The sequence below is a fragment of the Nipponia nippon genome, unplaced genomic scaffold (assembly GCF_047370975.1).
Source record: "Nipponia nippon isolate SJK-2023a ecotype South Korea unplaced genomic scaffold, ASM4737097v1 scaffold_23, whole genome shotgun sequence".
NCBI lineage: Eukaryota > Metazoa > Chordata > Aves > Pelecaniformes > Threskiornithidae > Nipponia > Nipponia nippon.
In genome coordinates this window covers 250,201-268,335 of record NW_028262340.1, presented here as the reverse complement: position 1 = coordinate 268,335, position 18,135 = coordinate 250,201, and the positions used below count along the sequence as shown (strand labels likewise).

Below are 18,135 nucleotides of genomic sequence, written 5' to 3'. Positions count from 1 at the left end.
TACTAACCCCTGTGCCTCTATTCTGGTCTGAGCAGCTCCTCAGCCTCAGCTTCCCCATAATCCTATAAATGGTAAAGTTTCTTCACTCCAGGGCAATCTGACCGACTTCTACTTTCTAGGAAGTCAAGTTATGGCAATGTGGGCTCTTCACTGGCCCTCTGGCTTTCTCTGTGCTCTGAAAATTTGGCCCAACTGAGAATAAGTTACTGAATGTATTTATTTAATGTGAGATAGGAAGTGTAGACAAAAATAGCTCTCATTAAAAAAGAGTACTCTCAAATGTGGCTATTACCAGAAATGGTAATGTTTAAAAGCCCGGTATGGCTTACGATCTAGACCACATTATTTTGTTTGTTAAAATGAGTTGGTGATTACATCTTTGAGCATGACCTTATGATAGTATTGTACACAGGCACTCTGAGGTTGTGCTCGTCCTCCACGAAAACTTTCCTTCCCACCGAGGGCTGTGGTCGGTGAGGAACCCGATGATACGTGCCTCCTTCCTCATGGGAGCTTTTCAGAAAGTGTGGCTGGCGTGACTGAGCCAAATGACAAAATAGGACAATTTTGATGCAACTGCTACACTAAAATGAAGCAAATAATCTTTTTAGGAGGCCACTTGGATTGGTGGATTCACACGATGGGACGATTAGTAGCTGTAATATGTTTTGCACTAACTAGTGCAATGCAGGTCATAGGAACCCTTAAAACCTATTGGAAGGGAGAGCACTAGTGGTGGTGGGTATGGCTTTGTTAGTTATGTCTTCGCCAGTCTAAGGCCTCTTGTCCAGGCTTTTTGCCTTGGGTGATGTTTGGATCTGCATGTGTGAAGTAGAAAGCACAAGTGTTTTCAAATACTTGGCGAGAGCTGAAGGGCAAGCGTTGCTTGCCGGCGCTTCCCGCATCCCTGGTGCTGGTGGCCCGCTTCGTCCTTCCATACTGTTATTTCCTCTGCTTTAGGCAGGCTGCATCTTTGGAGGGCTTCGAGTCCTTTAATTTGATCTCCTCTTCTCTCCGCAGTCACCAAAGGTGGGATTCATCTCCCTGTCCAAGCTCAGCTGTTGGGCAGGGTAACGGGGGAAGGCAGCCTTCCCCTGATGGCGACTGCGGCCACCCGCTGCAGACGCTGTGCACCGTCACATCTCTCTGGATTTGAGGGTTTAGAGCTGGTGAAGAACCAGTTTGGTGAAAAACCCACAAACCGCTTGCCTTTGATTGTCCAGATTTAGCAGCCTTCATAACCACCCTGACACTGTGGGCTTGCCATTCTCATGGAGTCGGTGGCGTTTGGGTTGACTGAGCAGCCTGAAAATCGGAGTGCTTTTTGAGATGATCAAATATGAAGTGTGGCATTGGATGTCAGCCACCAAAATGTGGCTGTTTAGGCCTTAATCTTTTTGTGTCTCTGACTTTGTCTTCGTAGGTTTTAGGTTTTGGCAGTGATGTTCCCCTACGGAGGCCCTAATCTTGGCGGATAAGGGGTTGTAAGGCACAGGTCAGCCCTGTGTTCTTTAACCCTCACCAGGGTGGAGTAAGATACACAGGTGCAACAAGCAGCCTTACCTAAGCACCAGCAGTATGCACAGGAGCATAAACACCATGCACAGGCAGTTTCTGTTTCCTTCTCTCTAAAACACAGCTGAGACTATTTTGGTGCTTTCTTGCAGTGGTTGTGCAGCAAATTTAACGTTTGCGTTCCTGAATGTTTGAGATTCTTATAGAAACACAATCCGGAAGGGTGAATGCACTGTTATAGTAAAGGGCTGGAAGGAGAGAGGGTGTTTAGAAAATATGAGTTTTAATGTTATACTTAGCAATCAGCCTGCTATGCGGCCTTTTGCCATGAGAGCTGGATAAGCTCTGCTGATGGTGGAACCCGTTAGGATCCACACCAATAGCCGCAGGAACGAAATGGATCATTTATTCACTTAGGAACAAAGTTACCAAAATACACAGCTATAAAGTGTAAGGAAACATCAGCTGATAAGTTTGTTTCTGTGTGACAGTGAGCAGAGAGCGCTACTGCAACTCTGTCAACTTGGAGGAGAGACAGGGATTTTCACATCCTCTCCGGTCATGGCTTCGGGAAGCGCTACGTCAGTGCAGGTGGGCACTGTGGCTGGAGGAAGGGGGTTTGCCTTTCCCCTCATCCCGGCTGCTCTCTCCTCCAGGTGCCCTTTCCAGCCCTACCCCAGCCGACGCAAACTCTGTGCAGCCGTGTGGAGGGAGCTGATCTGGGTGAAAATTAACCATCAGCCTCCCCCCTACCCGCTTTAACCTGACTAACTCCCAGCCTGGCTGCAGGCTTGCTTTTGTCTGGCCAGGAGAGGGGACTGTGGGGCTAGAAGGGGGCAGGCCCAGTGCAGGGCCACCTAAAAGTGACTGTAGAACTTCAGTCTGAGGATCTGGTCCAAAATCTGTGAGGTCACTTGTGCAGTGATAGCATCCCCTGAGTGTATAAAGCATTGCTGCCTGTGTGCCTGTGTTTGTATCTCTGCTACCACCTTGCTTTTGTGGTGACTTTGGACATGCTGCCTTTGTGAAGTTCCTGTACAGATGCCACATTTAGAAGACTTCAGTGGAAAAGTTCCTGTATTTATTAAGTCCCAACAATTTTGGTCCTGTTTGTCAGAGCTTCACTGGATTGGGCAAACCTCAAATATCTTCTTCTCAAAGTAACTTCTGAGCCATACCATCCAGGGTCTGATCAGCTGTATTGACCTTGGGCCAGCAAAATACACTGGTCTTCCAGCAAAATGCACTGGTCTCGTGTCTGTAAATACTTTGTGACCTGGAAACCTCTGTATTGCTGCTCCTTGGCCCGCCGCAGTGTAACACCAGCCATCCTGAGCCGCCTCATCCCCTGCGCTGCCCTGGCCCTTGAGGAGCCGGTTGCCCACAAGCCAGCCACGCCCAGTGCCAGCCCTCGTCCTCCCCTGGCAGCAGGCGGGAGCGGGCTGGCCCGGCTCTGTGGGCAGATCCTGCTTCTCACAGGTGGGCTTCTGGGTGCTCCAGGGTAAAGCGGGGGGGACTTGCGCTGCCAAGTGTGGGCGCCTCCTCACCACCCCCTCGCTGTCTGTCCTGGTTTGGGAGGAATGTGTGGTGGTTTTGCCCCTTCCAGTCATGGAAGGGAAAGTGTAGGCTTTAACAATTTTAATCAGTACTGTGTGGACTAGCCCCTGCATGTAAACATTTATGGTTCTGAATTTACTTAGCTAATTGGTTTTTAAGTCATAGATTAAGTCATAGATTGACTTGCCGTACAGCCCAGGCCATGGTATCAAACCTCACTTAGTATCAAATTAACTCATTAACTTAGACATTTTTGAGGTTTGGGATTTCAAATTGCAAACTTGATGGGGGGGGGGGGCATTGGTGAATATAAATAAGATTTTTTTGCCGTGAAAACCCATGTTGCTTGGTTGGATTTGTGATTGTTTGGCTCCGAAGTAGCATGACAGATTTTGTTTGGACACCCTGCGAACGGTGTTGGGGCCAAGACCAGCCATGCATCCTTGAGTGTGCACTGCACGCCCCTGAAAAAGCAGAGCAGCAGGAGGAGATGAGAACTGAGGCTTTCTTAGTCCCGGTAGGAATCGGCTTTGGTGGTTAATGTTACAAAACCCCTGAAGCTTGGGGCTCATGTGTCAGGCTGCACAGTAGGAGAGAAAAGCATCTGCTTCTGTAGGCAGGTGATGCGAGAGGGCTGCCTGACCTGTGTCACGGCATAGCAGTCCTGCCGGGCCGCCGAGGAATGTGCTTCCCGGTGGCGTGCCACCCTTGCTGCAGGACAGCAGCTCTCCCACTCTGGGAGCCAGCGGGCAGCGTGTAGCAGGTCACCCCATCAGCTGCTCGCATCCGCTCCAAGGGTGCGGGAGCAGGCGACAGCAAGCGTGCTGGCCTTGGAAGTGCAAGTGCCATGGTAGGAAAAGGTGGAGCAGGGGTGAAAGACTGAGCACATTGTTGTGTGATGTGGTCAGACCTGCGTCCGTACTGCTCATATATGTGTCACAGTGTTCTAGTTGACCTCTAAGGTGGTAGCTTCACCCTGAGCTGAAAATGTGCCTTTCTACATGACTGATTACGATGAACATAAGCTCAAGCAACTCTTTAATTAGCTCAAGCATGTTTCTCTTTACCCTGAATGTTTACTTTTCACATTTTTCTCTGTTGTCGCATGCAATCCAGATGCTTGCAGAAAAGTAAAACAGCTCAAGGCTGTGCAGTGTGGGCTCCTGGCAGCGTAGTGTCGTCAGCTCTGCCCCACCGTGCTGCATGCAGCACGGCATCATACAGCTGGGAACGACAGATTTTGCTGCAGTGCTGCACCCTCATTACGTGTTGCAGCAGAATCTGTCAGACGTTGTTTGCACGTCCAGTCTCAAAATTGCTTTTTTACAAATTGCTTTTATATGCATTATCTGGGTTTTAAGCTACAGCACTGGCTTGTGGCTTCCCCATTGGGTTGGTTTGAAAATCGCAGGATATGTTTCCAAAGCTGAAAGGAGGCTGCAGAGGCTCCAGGCTTGCGCTGATCATCTGATTCCACTGCAGCACTTTCAGCTGCTTGTGCCTTTGAGGTGCCTGTGCCTCACGTGGGAGTGCAGTGGGTTACCTTAAAGGGAAAATCTGATGAAACTGCTTCAAGAACTTGTTGTTACATGTGATATCTTAGTGGAATTTACCAGAATAGAAAGGAGATTCCTGACCTAGGATCTGGAACAGAGCTAGGATCTGGAACACATTAATTCTTCAGGTAGTGTGAATCATTTGGAAATATGTCTGTTTTTACTGGAGAACAATAATTCCTGTGTGATAATAAATAACTGTTAGTACTGCATTGGGGTGAGAATTTGAACTTGGAGCAGTTGAGAAATCCTAATGAAGCTTCTCACTCCGTTGTTTGTATACCATTCTGTATAGCTACTGTTTGGGATTGTTTTTAGTGTTGTTGAATGTGATGCTAGTGTCTTAGCATAAAGGTATCCTGTGTAACATGTGGGTGTTGATGTTGCTATGTGAGATTTGCCTGTAGTATATTATAAACTGCCTGCATATGCTCTTAAATTCTCTGGATGTTGCCTTCAGGTAGCTTTTTGCATTGGGCAGAGCGTAGCAGCAAGAAGCACAGTTTGGAATAGGGCATTTGTTTTTGTCTGAAACGAACTGTCACAGAGGTACTGTGAAGGGGAGAGCGAGTATCATCAGTGTTTTGGGAAAGCTATGAAACTTGTGTGTTTGAAGGCGAATGCGGGAGCGATGCTATAACCTGCTGTGGAGGCGGGGGGCCGTTTTCCTGTGGTGACTGGAAGATGGGGGGGCTCTTTGGGTGCTTAGTCTCGGCAGAGTGTAGACAGCAAATGAGCTCCTGATAGCCGAGTGTTAAATAGCTACGGATGTGAGGCTGGCTTTAGGCACAGGCAGACTAAAACAGCAACTGCTGAGTGCAAAAGAACAGTTACACCCTGTTGGCTGCCTCGATTGCTGTGTGGCACCTTGATTACTGTGTGGCACCTCGATTGCCATGCAATGCTCCTTGAGCCTGGGTCACCTTCCCTGCATCTCGCCGGAGCAGCAGTAGAGGCAAGCCCCATTCTCTAGCTTTCTTTCCCTGACTGTCTTACAACAGAAATGTGCTCCCAAGCCCTTACCCACAGATCATCTCCATTCACTTTTTCCTCTGCTGCCTACATTTTGAGCTGATATGCAGATCAGGGCTCTTTCTTTTTTTTTTTTTTTTAATTTTATTTTATTCCCCTCCCCCCTTCTTTTTTTCTTCATTTCTTCTTTTTTTAGAGATCTCTGCCCTGTGTGCCTCCAGTGACTGCTGTGACTGCCAGAGCATGTGGCTGGGAGCACTCAGCACAGTCCTTGCCTCACAGCCCAGCCGGGCTGTGTGTGAGCTGGTGGGGCACACAGAGCACCTCTCCTCTGCAAAAGCAGGTCTGGCGGCAACAAGCTGGACAGGGGCAGCAACGCATCAGCGACACGGGAGTGACTGCGTGTGGGGCTGTGTGAGTAACAGCACGGTGGGCAGTTCAAGGGAGAAGGTTGTTCTGCTCAGTACTGGTGAGGCGGTGTCTGAAGTGTCGTGAGAGTCAGGTGGATCTTTCACTAGACCAGGTCGCTCAAAGCCACGTCCAGCCTGACCTTGAACACTTCTAATGGTGGGGCATCCACAGCTTCTCTGGGCAACCTGTTCCAGTGTCTCACCACCCTCATCGTAAAAAATATGTTCCTTATGTCCCATCTAAACCTACCCTCTTTTGGTTTGAAACCATTGCCCCTTGTCCTGTTGCTATAGGCCATAGTAAAAAGTGTGTCTCTGTCTTTCTTATAAACCCCCTTTATCTATTGAAAGGCCACAACAATGTCTCCCCAGAGCCTTCTCTTCTCAACCCTGTCTCTCAGCCTTTCTTCACAGGAGAGGTGTTCCAGCCCTTGGATCATTTTTGTGGCCTCCTGTGGACCCGCTCTCGTCTTTCTGGGGTTTCCGGAGCTGGATGCAGTGCTCCAGGTGGGGACTCACCAGAGTGGAGCAGAGGGGCAGAATCACCTCCCTCGCCCTGCTGGCCACGCTGCTTTTGATGCAGCCCAGGATCCGGTTGGCTTTCTGGGCTGCAGGTGCATGTTGCTAGCTCATGTCCAATTTTTTCTCCACCGGTACCCCCAAGTCCTTCTCTGCAGGGCTGCTCTAAGCCATTCATCCCCCAGTCTGTACTGATACCGGGGATTGCCCCAACCCAGGGGCAGGAAGTTGCTACATGGTAAATTCTGACTGGATGTAAAGGAAAATAATTTCCACCGCAAGATTGGTCTGACACGGGAACAGAGCCCTGGGGCTTGTGGCATCTCTGACCTTGGAGATACTTGATGCAGTCCTGAGCAACCTGCTCCAGCTTTGATGCTAAGCCTGCTTGGAGTGGGAGCCAGACTGGGTTCTGTGACACTTGGGGTTAACTTCATCCCCTTACTGGCAACCAAGATGAGACAGAAAATATGGATTTCCCACTCCTTCCCTCCTCTGTAGAAAGGAACAGCCAGGTGGGGGAAGCAGTGTGGTCCCGTCTCGGTACAGCCAAGCCAGTCCTTCCTTCCTGTGAAACATCCTTCCTTCCTTCGGTCCAGGGAGTACAAGGGGAAAACGGGCACATAAAGAACAACACGAGGGAGCGAGGTTAGCCAGCCGTGCCCTGGAAAAGTGCTGGAGGGAGACCCTCTGCTGCCATTTGTGGCTTATGCTCAATTTTTCACTCTCCACTTCTTAAACGGGCTGTAAGAAAAGCATATGCCCTCTTGGCTCTGATCTTCATTTAGGATGGGATTCAGATAAATTAATGCTTGGCATTAAGCCTGCAGATTTCCTCATTAGCATCTTGTGGAATGCTTGCAGGAATATGTGTGCTTCGAGAGCAACCGAATTTGTCTGTCTTCTGTCCAGAATACCTGTTGTCTGTCGTCCATTAGATACCAGCGGACTTAAAAGCAAATGCAGGCTGCCCAGCAGAACTGCCTCTTTCTTGTTAATATAGGATATTTCAAGATTGTTGGTTTTCTAGCAGCATGAAACTGAGAATCTGGAAGAAAGTTTTCCCATGATAGTCATGAGTTGGTTGGCACCCTTTCATGCCCTATGGACAAGAGGCTGGTAGGAGCTGGATGAACTTTGAAGTTGGTGATGTATTCAGCCCTGTCTGTGGGAGAAGTACTGCTCAGCACCTTCCTGCTGGAAATCCTGTCCCACACTTCTGACCCCAAACAGCCTCCAGCTGCGTACCGAAGGAGGCAGCTGGATGCTCAGGATGATCTTCTCCCTGGGAAGTTAGGGCTATTCTGTGTCAGTGCCCACCCTAGTCAGAGGAGTCACTTCATGCAAGCAAATGGGGAATAACTCCGGCCTGTTTCTTGGAAGAGGGCGCAGAGGCCAGGTATCCCTCTGCCATTTCTTTCTGCCTTAAGGAGAATCCCAACAGTGGTTGCTGAATCCCCTGACCAGTCACCAGACTTGGACCTCTAACTGCTGTAGAGCACCGAGTCTTCCCTCGCAGCTCTTGGCCCAGAGCAGGGTCTGTGGCGCGGCGCACTTGGCTGGCCTCTGCCTGCCAGTGCGGTGAGACACGTTCCCCTTTTTGGGCCATTTGCCCAGCTTCTGGCGCAATGCTGTATGTCCCGTGTGTGAACTACCCGTTGTCCTTCTGAGCTGCTCAGCCTGCAGGTGAAAATAGTTTGTCCATAAATTCATCAAGGGTTTTGAGTGGGCTGTTCTCAATGGCATGACTGCACAGTGTCGTAACACCATCCTGGCAGCTTGTCTCACAGCCTCCCCGTTGTCCATGGAGCATTAATTTTGAGGTTAATGTATTTAAGTCCCCACAGCTACAAGTGTGCTCTCACAAAGGCAGCGTGTTCCTTAAAAGATCCAGGCTGTGATCTGTTTGTAAAAGTTATTTTATTTACTTTGTTGTTACCTGAGGGTATTTTCAGCAATAAATTCAACACAAAAGACTCCTGTTAGAGTCTTCCAATCCACTCAGCTGTCTTCATTGAATAAATCACATTTGAGAGAGTGACATAAGCTCCTGAATACCTCCTTTCATTTGACTTTGCACTTGCCAGTGAACAAAAAAGACACATTCTGAAGCTGCAGGGTGGGAGCTCGTGGGGAAAAAAAACGCCTGTCATTATATGGGAGTCCAAGATCACAGTTAGTATTTGTGGTACAGCCAGGGGACAGAGTTCCCGAGAGTTTGCATTGGGAGGCTGTGAAGGATTTGGAGATTACTCGCAGTGTGTTAGCGAGCCAGCCTGCCTTCGTTGCGCGGCCAGCCTGTGCAAGTCGTGAAACGCTGTACCTGAGGTCCCCCTGGTTCAAATGACTTCGGGGAGAAATCGCATCGGCTTCGGCTGCGTTGCTGCCTGCCTCTGAGTCAGCGTGTGGCGGGTGGGGTGTCCGCCGCTCCTGCGCGCTGATGGCAATGCTTCCTGCTGGCGCGTCGTGCCTCGTCTTGCCTGCCTGCTGTCCTGCTGGCTTCCAGCCTGCGAGAGGCTTGCTCAGCTCAGCTGGCTTCTCCCCGCAGAGCACCCCGAGCACCTCTGGAAGAGACCCCGAGCTGGTGATGGAGCCTCGGTTTAGTAACAGCATGCAAGGTGTTGCTTTAGAGCAGAGCGTGGATTTCATGGATTGCAAAAGGAGCAGATAGGAGACAGTCTCCTCCCTGCGCCGAAAGGTTCGCTTCGAGCCTGCAATGGTGCTGCCAGTGCAGGGGAGTCCTGCAGGCGGGCTGCATGGTGTAACCCAAGCCAGCCAGCCTTCATTCTAGAGGCATTTCAAAGGGCTGACTGCTTCCTCCTGGGCTCTTCTTGCCAGTGGCATCAATCCCTGCTGTTCCCCAGCCAGCTGAGCTGAGGGATGCTGCTAGTCTTTCCCCTCTCTAGCAAATGCTTGTCCAAAAGCTGCAGTCGCACGACGTTTCTGGTGCTGCTGGGCTCCAGCACGCGTGTGAGCTGCTGCAGTCCTGCCACTGTCAGCCTGCATGCACGCAGTGTACTGCAGGCTCCCATAAAGACACAGCCCTGCCACTAGAAGTTAACAGTTCAAGTCTAAACCCTGGTTTGCTCCGGGAGCAACATCAGTGGCACCTGTAACCTAATTCATATTCCCTGGCTTCCTCGGGGGCCCTTCCACAAGTCTGAATTGCTACTAATTGCAGCCTTCGCTCAGCCCCAAGCGCAGGGCAGGGCAGGCTGCTGAGCACGCCTGCAGAAGCGCTGCTGTCCATGCATCCCAATGTGGTGTCCTAAAATGGTGCCAGCAATTTTCATCTTCTGCATCTGCACTAAGCAGGGCAAGCGTAAAAGGTGCATCGGGGAAGCTGTGTCAGATGTCAGCTAGGCCGGGCAGGATTCTCACAGAAGAGCTGAGGGAAACAGCAGCGTACCCTGAAGCGGGGTCCCCCACAGCAAGAGCAACTTTCCGGAGACTTAGGGTAACACTTTTACTGATTTGGGGGATTTTGATGATAAAGTTTTTTTCTAGCACCGGGGCTGTTCTGTTCAGCGGGAGGATAGCAATGCTAATGGTTTATAAAGTGGACCTACAAGAGAGCAGTTAAAACTGGGCTTATGCTTGAATATTGAATTTTATCAGAGTAATTAGTCCTAGATGTCTGTTGAGGGTTATTGAGTTAAAGAGCTATTAGTAAAGATTAATGAAAAATTAAAATTTAGACATTTATTTAAATCTGAATGATCATTTTTAATTCATGTCGCATTTTACTTCCTTGTGCTGCCGTGCTGTCGGTCTGAGGGTCTGTGCGGTGCCTGCTCAGAGCGAGTTCCTGCGTGCACGGCGTGGAAGGGAGCGCGGGGCAAGGTGTGCAGAGAGGACAGGGTGCCTTTCCCGAAATATAGCTAAAAGTTGGCCGTTTGTCTAAGCTGTTCCTAAAAGGTTTTCCCTACTAGTGCTAGAGGACAATCCTGAGCCATGGACCGCTGTCATCAGTGCTGCTTTATGTTTGTATGGTTCTTGGGATGGCTTGGCCTGGGCCTTCCCAGGCAGCTGCCGGGGATGGCTCAGGAGTTAGCACAGGCAAGGACTGTCCCGTTTGTGGACAAAGCAGGTTTAATAGGGCGGGGGGGCTTGTTCCATACTAGTTGGCCTTGGGGCAGAGGACAAACCTAAGCAAGGCTCACGTACTGGTATAGGTGTACCCTTAAGTGCTCTCTGTGGTCAGCAGGATGACAGTGCAGTCTCCAAGAGGCCATTCATCCACCCAGCCTTAGGCAGCAAACTGGGATCAGGTGAGCAGTTATCTGACAGTGCTGCCCGCTTTCTTTTTTTTATCTGTGGAGGGTGCCTGGACTCTTTTATATCGAATGCACAGCTTTAGAAGGCTAAATTTTGGGGACACACGTACTGTCCAAGGAGATGGACTGTTCAAGCAGAGAGCTAAGCCAGGGTCTTTCCTCAAACCATACAAAGGTAGGGCTGGGTAGGACCTTGAGGTCAGGCAGTCGGATTTCCCAGTGTAGGAGAGCTGGGAGGGGTGCCAAAGGGCTGCCCTGCTCACCTTCAGTTTTCAGCAGCTGCTTGGCTACCCGTGATGGTGTGGCACTGCAGCCAAGCTGAGCGCTCGGTGCTGAGGTTGTGCTCCCTGCCATGGGTGGCGGAGCCCTGCATAGAGGTGGGCTGTGAGAGGGATGTGGGAGTGAGCCAGCGAGGAGCAGCACAGCGGCTTGTGAGGAGAGCTGTGCCTCTGAGCCCTGGGCAGCACTGCAGTTGCATCTTCAGTGCAGCACAGAGCTGCCTGCTGTCTCTGGCTGATTCCTGGATAACACGGCAATGCATCGGTGATCCCTTCTTGTAGCCATGTACTCCAGGATGCGGCCCTGTACCCACGCCCTGAAGACAGTATCGTGTCTCAGGCCCCAAAGTCCTCAGAAAAATTACTTTACCTGCTGTATGTACAGCTCTTCTCTTAATGTGTCCAGAGCATGACTTGCCTTTTTCACAAAAGATGACCTTGTAGGTAGGTAGAAGCTTGCTCTTACCTCTGTATTTGGTTTCTGCTGCGAGTCCACCTGTTCTCTGTTTAGCTGGCTCACTTGCCTGTGGTGCAGGACTTCGCCTGGGGTGAGTTTCGGTTTGGGTTCTGAACTATTTTTCCTGTGTGTCAGGATTATTCTCTGTTCTGGGCTCACCATTGCTCTCAGCTTGGTGGCATCTCTGTGTTGTCTCAGTCTCCTTTCCACTCCATTACCTGTGCTGCTAATGAGACTGCTCAGCAGACCCGATGGAGGGCTTGTGCTAGGAAAACATAAGACAGGAAAGATCACTGTTTGTTTCTTACATTCTTCCCCCAATAACCATTGCTGGCAATGTTCAGAGAGATATTTTGGGCTACACAGACCTTTGTCTGACCTCCTGTAGGAGTTCTTACCACCTCTCTCTGTTATTATTGAAAAAGCTTCTCCTTTTCACACCGCTTCAGGGAGTCCTGGGCTTTCTGGCTCATTGTGGTTTCATCCAGACGTGTGTTTCCTTACTCTGCTTATGGGAATCCATATGGGAGACAGTGTCAAAATCCTTAATAAAGTCAAGATAACTTATGTCTACTGCTTCTTCAGCTATTCAGTGTGACTCTTACCCAGTTTAATGAGGCTTAAAGTAGTTACCAGCACAGCTATGAATTTGAATGTCTCAGTTCTTTCTCCATTTTCATCAGCTTATGTTCTTCATACTTCAGACTCTGCCTTCAGCTTGGTTTTAGGGATGAGAACCTCCCTAACCTGGGATTGGTCTCCTTTATCAGAGTTTAGGCTAATTAGCAGGATTATATGTTGCTCTCTATGATGAGCAGAGTATTGTTCATTGAGGCTGGCACAAAACAACCTACTTTAAAAAAAAAAGCAAATTAGGTTGTTAAATAATCTGTTGACAGCTCTGTCTTGGGTTGTGACACGAGATCAGAACGTTCCCTCTGTGAAATTACATGTTGCTGCCTCCTTGCAGGGCCTCCACCTCCAGCCAAGTGTGGAGTCAAAGCCCTTCTTAAACAGCAGATGCTGAACAACACAGAAGTGAGCACGGAGCTACCCATGTCCAGCCCCAGACCATGTATTCATAGAATCATAGAATGGTTTGGGTTGGAGGACCTTAAAGATCATCTAGTTCCACCTCCTCTGCCCTGGGCAGGGACACCTTCCACTAGACCAGGTTGCTCAAAGCCCCGTCCAGCCTGGCCTTCAACACTCCCAGGGATGGGGCATCCGCACCTTCTCTGGGCAACCTGTGCCAGTGCCTCACCACCCTCAGAGTGAAGAATTTCTTCCTTAGATCTCACCTAAATCTGCCCTCTTTCAGTTTAAAGCCATTACACCTTGTCCTGTCACTACGTGCCCTTGGTCACAAGTCCCTCCCCAGCTTTCTTGTAGGCTCCCTTCAGGTACTGCAAGGCAGCAACAAGGTCTCCCCGCAGCCTTCTCTTCTCCAAGCTGACCAACCCCAACTCTCTCCGCCTGTCCTCACGGGAGAGGTGCTCCAGCCCTCTGATCATCTTCGTGGCCCTCCTCTGGACTCGCTCCAGCAGGTCCATGTCCTTCTTCTGTTGGGGGCCCCAGAGCTGAACGCAGGGCTCCAGGTGGGGTCTCAGGAGAGCGGAGCAGAGGGGCAGAATCCCCTCCCTCGCCCTGCTGGCCACGCTGCTTTGGATGCAGCCCAGGATACGGTTGGCTTTCTGGGCTGCAAGCACACATTGCCGGGTCATGTTGAGCTTCTCATCAACCAACACCCCCAAGTCCTTCTCCTCAGGGCTGCTCTCAATCCATTCTCCACTCAGACTGTATTTGTGCTTGGGATTGCCCCGACCCATGTCCAGTATCTTGCACTTGGCCTTGTTGATCTTCCTGAGGTTCGCACGGGTCCACATCTCCAGCCTGTCAAGGTCCCCCTGGATGGCATCCAGTGTGTCAACCGCACCACCCAACTTGGTGTTGTTGGCAAACTTGCTGAGGGTGCACTCAATCCCACTGTCCATGTTGCCGACAAAGATGTTAAACAGTGCTGGTCCCCATACTGACCCCTGAGGAATGCCACTCATCACTGGTCTCCACTTGGACACTGAGCCGTTGACTGCAACTCTTTGAGTGCGACCATCCAGCCAATTCCTTATCCACTGAGTGGTCCATCTGTTGAATCTATGTCTCTCCAATTTAGAGACAAGGATGTCGTGTGAGACAGTGTCAAATGCTTTGCACAAGTTCAGGTAGATGACGTGAGTTGCTCTTCCCTTATCCATCAGCGCTATAACCCTGTCGTAGAAGGCCACCAAATTTGTCAGGCGTGATTTGCCCTTAGTGAAGCCATGTTTGCTGTCACTAATTACCTCCTTATTTTCCTTGTGCCCTGGCATGGTTTCCAGGAGGAACTGCTCCATGATCTTGTCGGGCACAGAGGTGAGACTGACTGGCATGTAGTTCCCCTGGTCTTCCTTTTTTCCCTTTTTAAAAATGAGGGCTGTGTTTCCCCTTTCCCAGTCAGTGGGGACTTGACGGGACTGCCACAGCTTCTCAAATATGATGGGTAGTGGCTTAGCAACTTCATCCGCCAGTTCCCTCAGGACCTGCATCTCATCAGGTCCCATGGACTTAGGCACCTTCAGGTTCCTTAGATGGTCTTAAACCTGATCTTCTCCCACAGTGGGCAGTTCTTCATTCTCCAAGTCTCTGCCTTTGCCTTCTGCGACTTGGGCGGTGTGGCTTGAGCACTTGCCAGTGAAGACTGAGGCAAAAATGTTGTTGAGTACCTCAGCCTTCTCTATATCCTGGGTAACCATTTCTCCCGTTTCCTTCCGGAGAGGGCCTACATTTTCCTTAGTCTTCCTTTTATCACTGACGTATCTATAGAAGCTTTTCTTGTTGACCTTGATGTCCCTGGCCAGAATTAATTCTATCATGGCTTTGCTTCTCCTAATGTGATCCCTGGCTGCTCAGACAATTTCTCTGTATTCCTCCCAGGCTACCCGTCCTTGCTTCCACCCTCTGTAGGCTTCCTTTTTGAGTTTGGGTTTGTTCAGGAGCTCCTTGTTCATCCATGCAGGCCTCCTGGCGTTTTTGCCTGACTTCCTCTTTCTTGGGATGCAACGCTCCTGAGCTTGGAGGAGGTGATCCTTGAATATTAACCAGCTTCCTTGGGCACCTCTTCTCTCCAGGGCTTTATCCCATGCAGATCCCTGAAGAGGCCCCAGTTGTCTAGCCGTGTACAGTCCTCTTGGGATAAAATACCAAGGTCAGGAGCAGGTCACCTGTGTCACCTTGTGTGTCAGCTGCAGAGGACTTGCCAGCAGACCTGGATGCTGGGTTTGCTTTGGCTTCACCTTGTAGCTCTGCCCGCCTCCAGGAGTGTGCTGAAGGCCGACATGTGGGTGAGATGAACTCATTCTTTACCCTTACTGTTCAGCCGTGCTGTTGTGCAATGTGGGATCCAAGGTTTTTACATCTGGTCAAAGTCATAAAGCAAAGCATAGCTGCTGCTTTGCCTGGCCTGTCAGAGAGGGCAGAGGCCTGTCAATGGAGAGCCGCTCTCCGTGGTTTCCATCTCTGCCATAATCCTTGTTTCACCCAGCTCCCGATGCAAATCTAGCAGGACAGATCTTTTCCTTCTCTTGTGATTATAAGCTGGGCTTGACTTTCCTACCCAAGGCCATTACGTTTGTCCTGGATCAGACATCTAGCCCAGTGTTTTTGTAGTGGCCAAGAACAGGGCCCTAGGGAAGACTAGAAACAGGGAAAACCTGCGGTAAGTAGTTCCTGCGTGCTCTCCCAGCGTCCGGCCCCTTGTGGCACAGGCACTTACAGAGCTGGATGTGGCTTCTGTGGATTTACTAACCCTCAAAAGACATCTTTGGTGTTACTTTATCTGTTTGCCCCAAACCCATGGAAGCTTTTAGCGTCCACAGCGTCCTGTGGCAGAGTCCAACAGCTTATCTGCATGTCATGAGGAGCAGCATCTCTCCTTGTTGTGACTGCAGAGACAGGGAACGTTTGATATATCCCTCTTCTCCAAACTATTCGTAATTTTATAGATCTGTCATATTCCTCCTCAGTCATTTCATTGTCCAGGTTAAATAGTTCTTGTTTGTCATTGATTTCCTCTGCAGAAATCATACTTTTGACCATCTTTGTTGCATAGCTTTTCTAGCTGGCAGCAGAGACCGAGTTGGGACCAGAATTGCAAACAGCTTTAGAGATGCTGGCACACTGTGGGTTGATACAGTGGCAAATTAATGTTTTCTTTTTTTTTTTGTGCTGTACTTATTTCCTAGTAACTCATAGTATTAGACTTGATTTTTGACCACTGTGGAACAATGAGCTGGTGTTTTCCTGAATGGTTGTGGTAGGCTGAAAGCTTGTTATTTTACATGTAAAATTAGAATGTTTTTTTCTATGTCTGTAACTTAATGCTGATCTATACTGAATGTCATCTGTCATTTCCCTGGTGAGACTTGGAAGGTCCTTCCGTAGATCTTCAGAGTTAGCCTTTGCCTCTATGACCCTGAGCTCAGAGTGTCTTCAGCTGCTTTTAGTAACCTGGTGGAGGAATGCATCGATGTAGGGTGGCAGCGAGGGCAGGTCCTGCATTGCCGGTGTCACGTGGGGGCACTAGCTTCTCCAGGAAGGTCCAAGTTCAAAGCTGAAGTGCAGATCCAGGAAGCTTTCTGGAGGTAAACCCATTTCTGCTGAAGAGCTTATGTAGGTGGAGCTAATAAGAGCTCTGTCACTGTTTTCCTTAAGAAATGCTCCTGGCAGCTGTGGGCAGTCAGAAGTCTCACTGATGGCGAAACGGTGCCTTCCTCTGCCTCTTCCTTCCTTGCTCCTGTGCTGCTCACTTTCACCCTTGTTCATACCTTGTACTCCTTTGTGCTGGGACAAACATTTTTCTGTTCACTATTTCTTACCTTAATGAGGTCAGTTTTGGCCCAGATAAGTCCTGCACAAATGCTTGGGGTAGGAGCGTGTGAGTGCACGTAGCAGGGGGCAGTATGCAGCTGGGAGTGAGAAGGCATCAGGTCCAACCCAGCCAGCACGCACTGCTCCAGCGGCTGCAGTGTTAGGATGGTTTGGGACATCCCTGAGCAAGCAGCAACAGACCCAGTACTTGTTTAAATGGCTGAAGCAGAGCAAAGTGTAGGAATCCAAATTGCAACACAAGCACGGAAACTTGTGTTTTCATAAGAACATGGACCTCGGGAAAGACCACTTGTAAACCTTGTGACAAATGGGCAGCAGAAGAAAGAGGACCTGGGGGAATCCTTGGGCGAATACTATCAAAGGGTACCTCCTTGGGCAGAGTGGCTCAAAAAACCTGGAAAGTGCCAGCTTCCTTCTGGAGCGTTATTGTATGGGCTGAGGGCCAGAGAGCCATTGCTGTGGCAACAGATCTGTCAAATGCTGCTGTATTTCGGTGGGATGTCCAAAACAATGTTGAAAATAGGCCATGGGACTAGCTGTGCAGCAGTGCATCGAAAGACCAGTCAGGGCTGCTGGGGAAGCCCAATAGCAGTGGGCTGGGGTTCAGTGTAATGCCCTACAGCCTTTTTTGGGGTGAATCAAACATGCCACTGTGGCTTTCGGAGTTGCTCCCTAGCAGCAGCAGGCAGCCTGGGACCCTGCACTTCAGGATGACTAGCAGAGATGTTTCTTTCTTCTGAAATACACTTCAAACGATGAGGACAGCAGCCCTGCTGGTCCTAGGGAAAAAAATTGGGGCTTACATTAGAAAGCTAGGAGCACGCAGCTGTCCCTGTTGAACAGGGATAGCTGGGACTGCGTGGGTGGGGATGAGAGGTGCATCCCCTTCTTCTCTAATTGCACTGTTGAACAGCACACTGGGAGATGTTAGGTGCTGGTTTTCTGCTTAGTCTCCCCACATGGCTTTGCCCTGCAGCCACATTGCTGTCTTGGCCTCCAGACACTGGTGCAGGTGTGAAGTGTAGCTTCTTTTGGGCCTGTACGCTTCCTTTTTCCAAAACTCTGCTCTGTCCCAGCTTTTGAGATCTGCTGGGAGTTCGCTGAATGGCATCTCTGTGCCAAGGCTGGGCAGGCACCCACACACAGGCTGGTTGCCTGCCTGTCCTTTCATTTCTGTCCAAGGCAGCAAACAGATGGTTCGGTAGCTGCAGTAGTTCAGGGCAGTCAGTAGCTATGGCAACTCCCCAAGCTGTTCTTGTAGCGGGTGTAAGGGAGCTAAAAAGCTTTCGTTTTAGCACTTACAAACTTCATTGATTGAGTTCTTCCAGGGAGAAAGTTGCAAGAATAACCAGTTTTCTGTGCTACTGGGTCCATGAGCTTATTTTTTTTGGGAGGGCTTTTGGAGCAATCCCCATTTTCTGCAGGGTTTGTAGGGATCCGTGTGGAAACATCTGAGTGGCTGAGCCAGGCTTTTGGCCAGGAAAGCTCACAGCAATCAAAGGAGTGTTCCTGCACAGGAGCTGGCTCCGATGTCCTTCCACTCTGTTAGGAGAGTGGAGTATACCCCGCATCAGACAGGGTGCAGAGAAACACACAATACCCTGTAATTTTCATGCCAGCGGGGATATATCAGTGCCCGTGTGGCTCTCAGGTATAATGCTAGGAAGA

General features: G+C 49.9%; 1 protein-coding gene across 5 annotated transcripts in view; it reads left to right on the top strand.

The window, feature by feature from the left end:
• Nucleotides 1-18,135, top strand: part of LUZP1 (leucine zipper protein 1) — a 46,891-nt gene that overhangs the window by 1,836 nt on the left and 26,920 nt on the right. Inside the window, exon 1 of one of the 5 annotated variants that reach the window (XM_087760498.1) lies at nucleotides 4,675-4,756. The exons of 3 other annotated variants lie outside the window; for them this stretch is intronic. The gene's annotated coding sequence lies outside the window, so the exon portion shown is untranslated. Of the gene's footprint in view, nucleotides 1-4,674; nucleotides 4,757-5,878; nucleotides 6,015-18,135 lie in introns of those variants that run through there. One more of the 5 variants, XM_087760499.1, reaches the window with a different exon arrangement.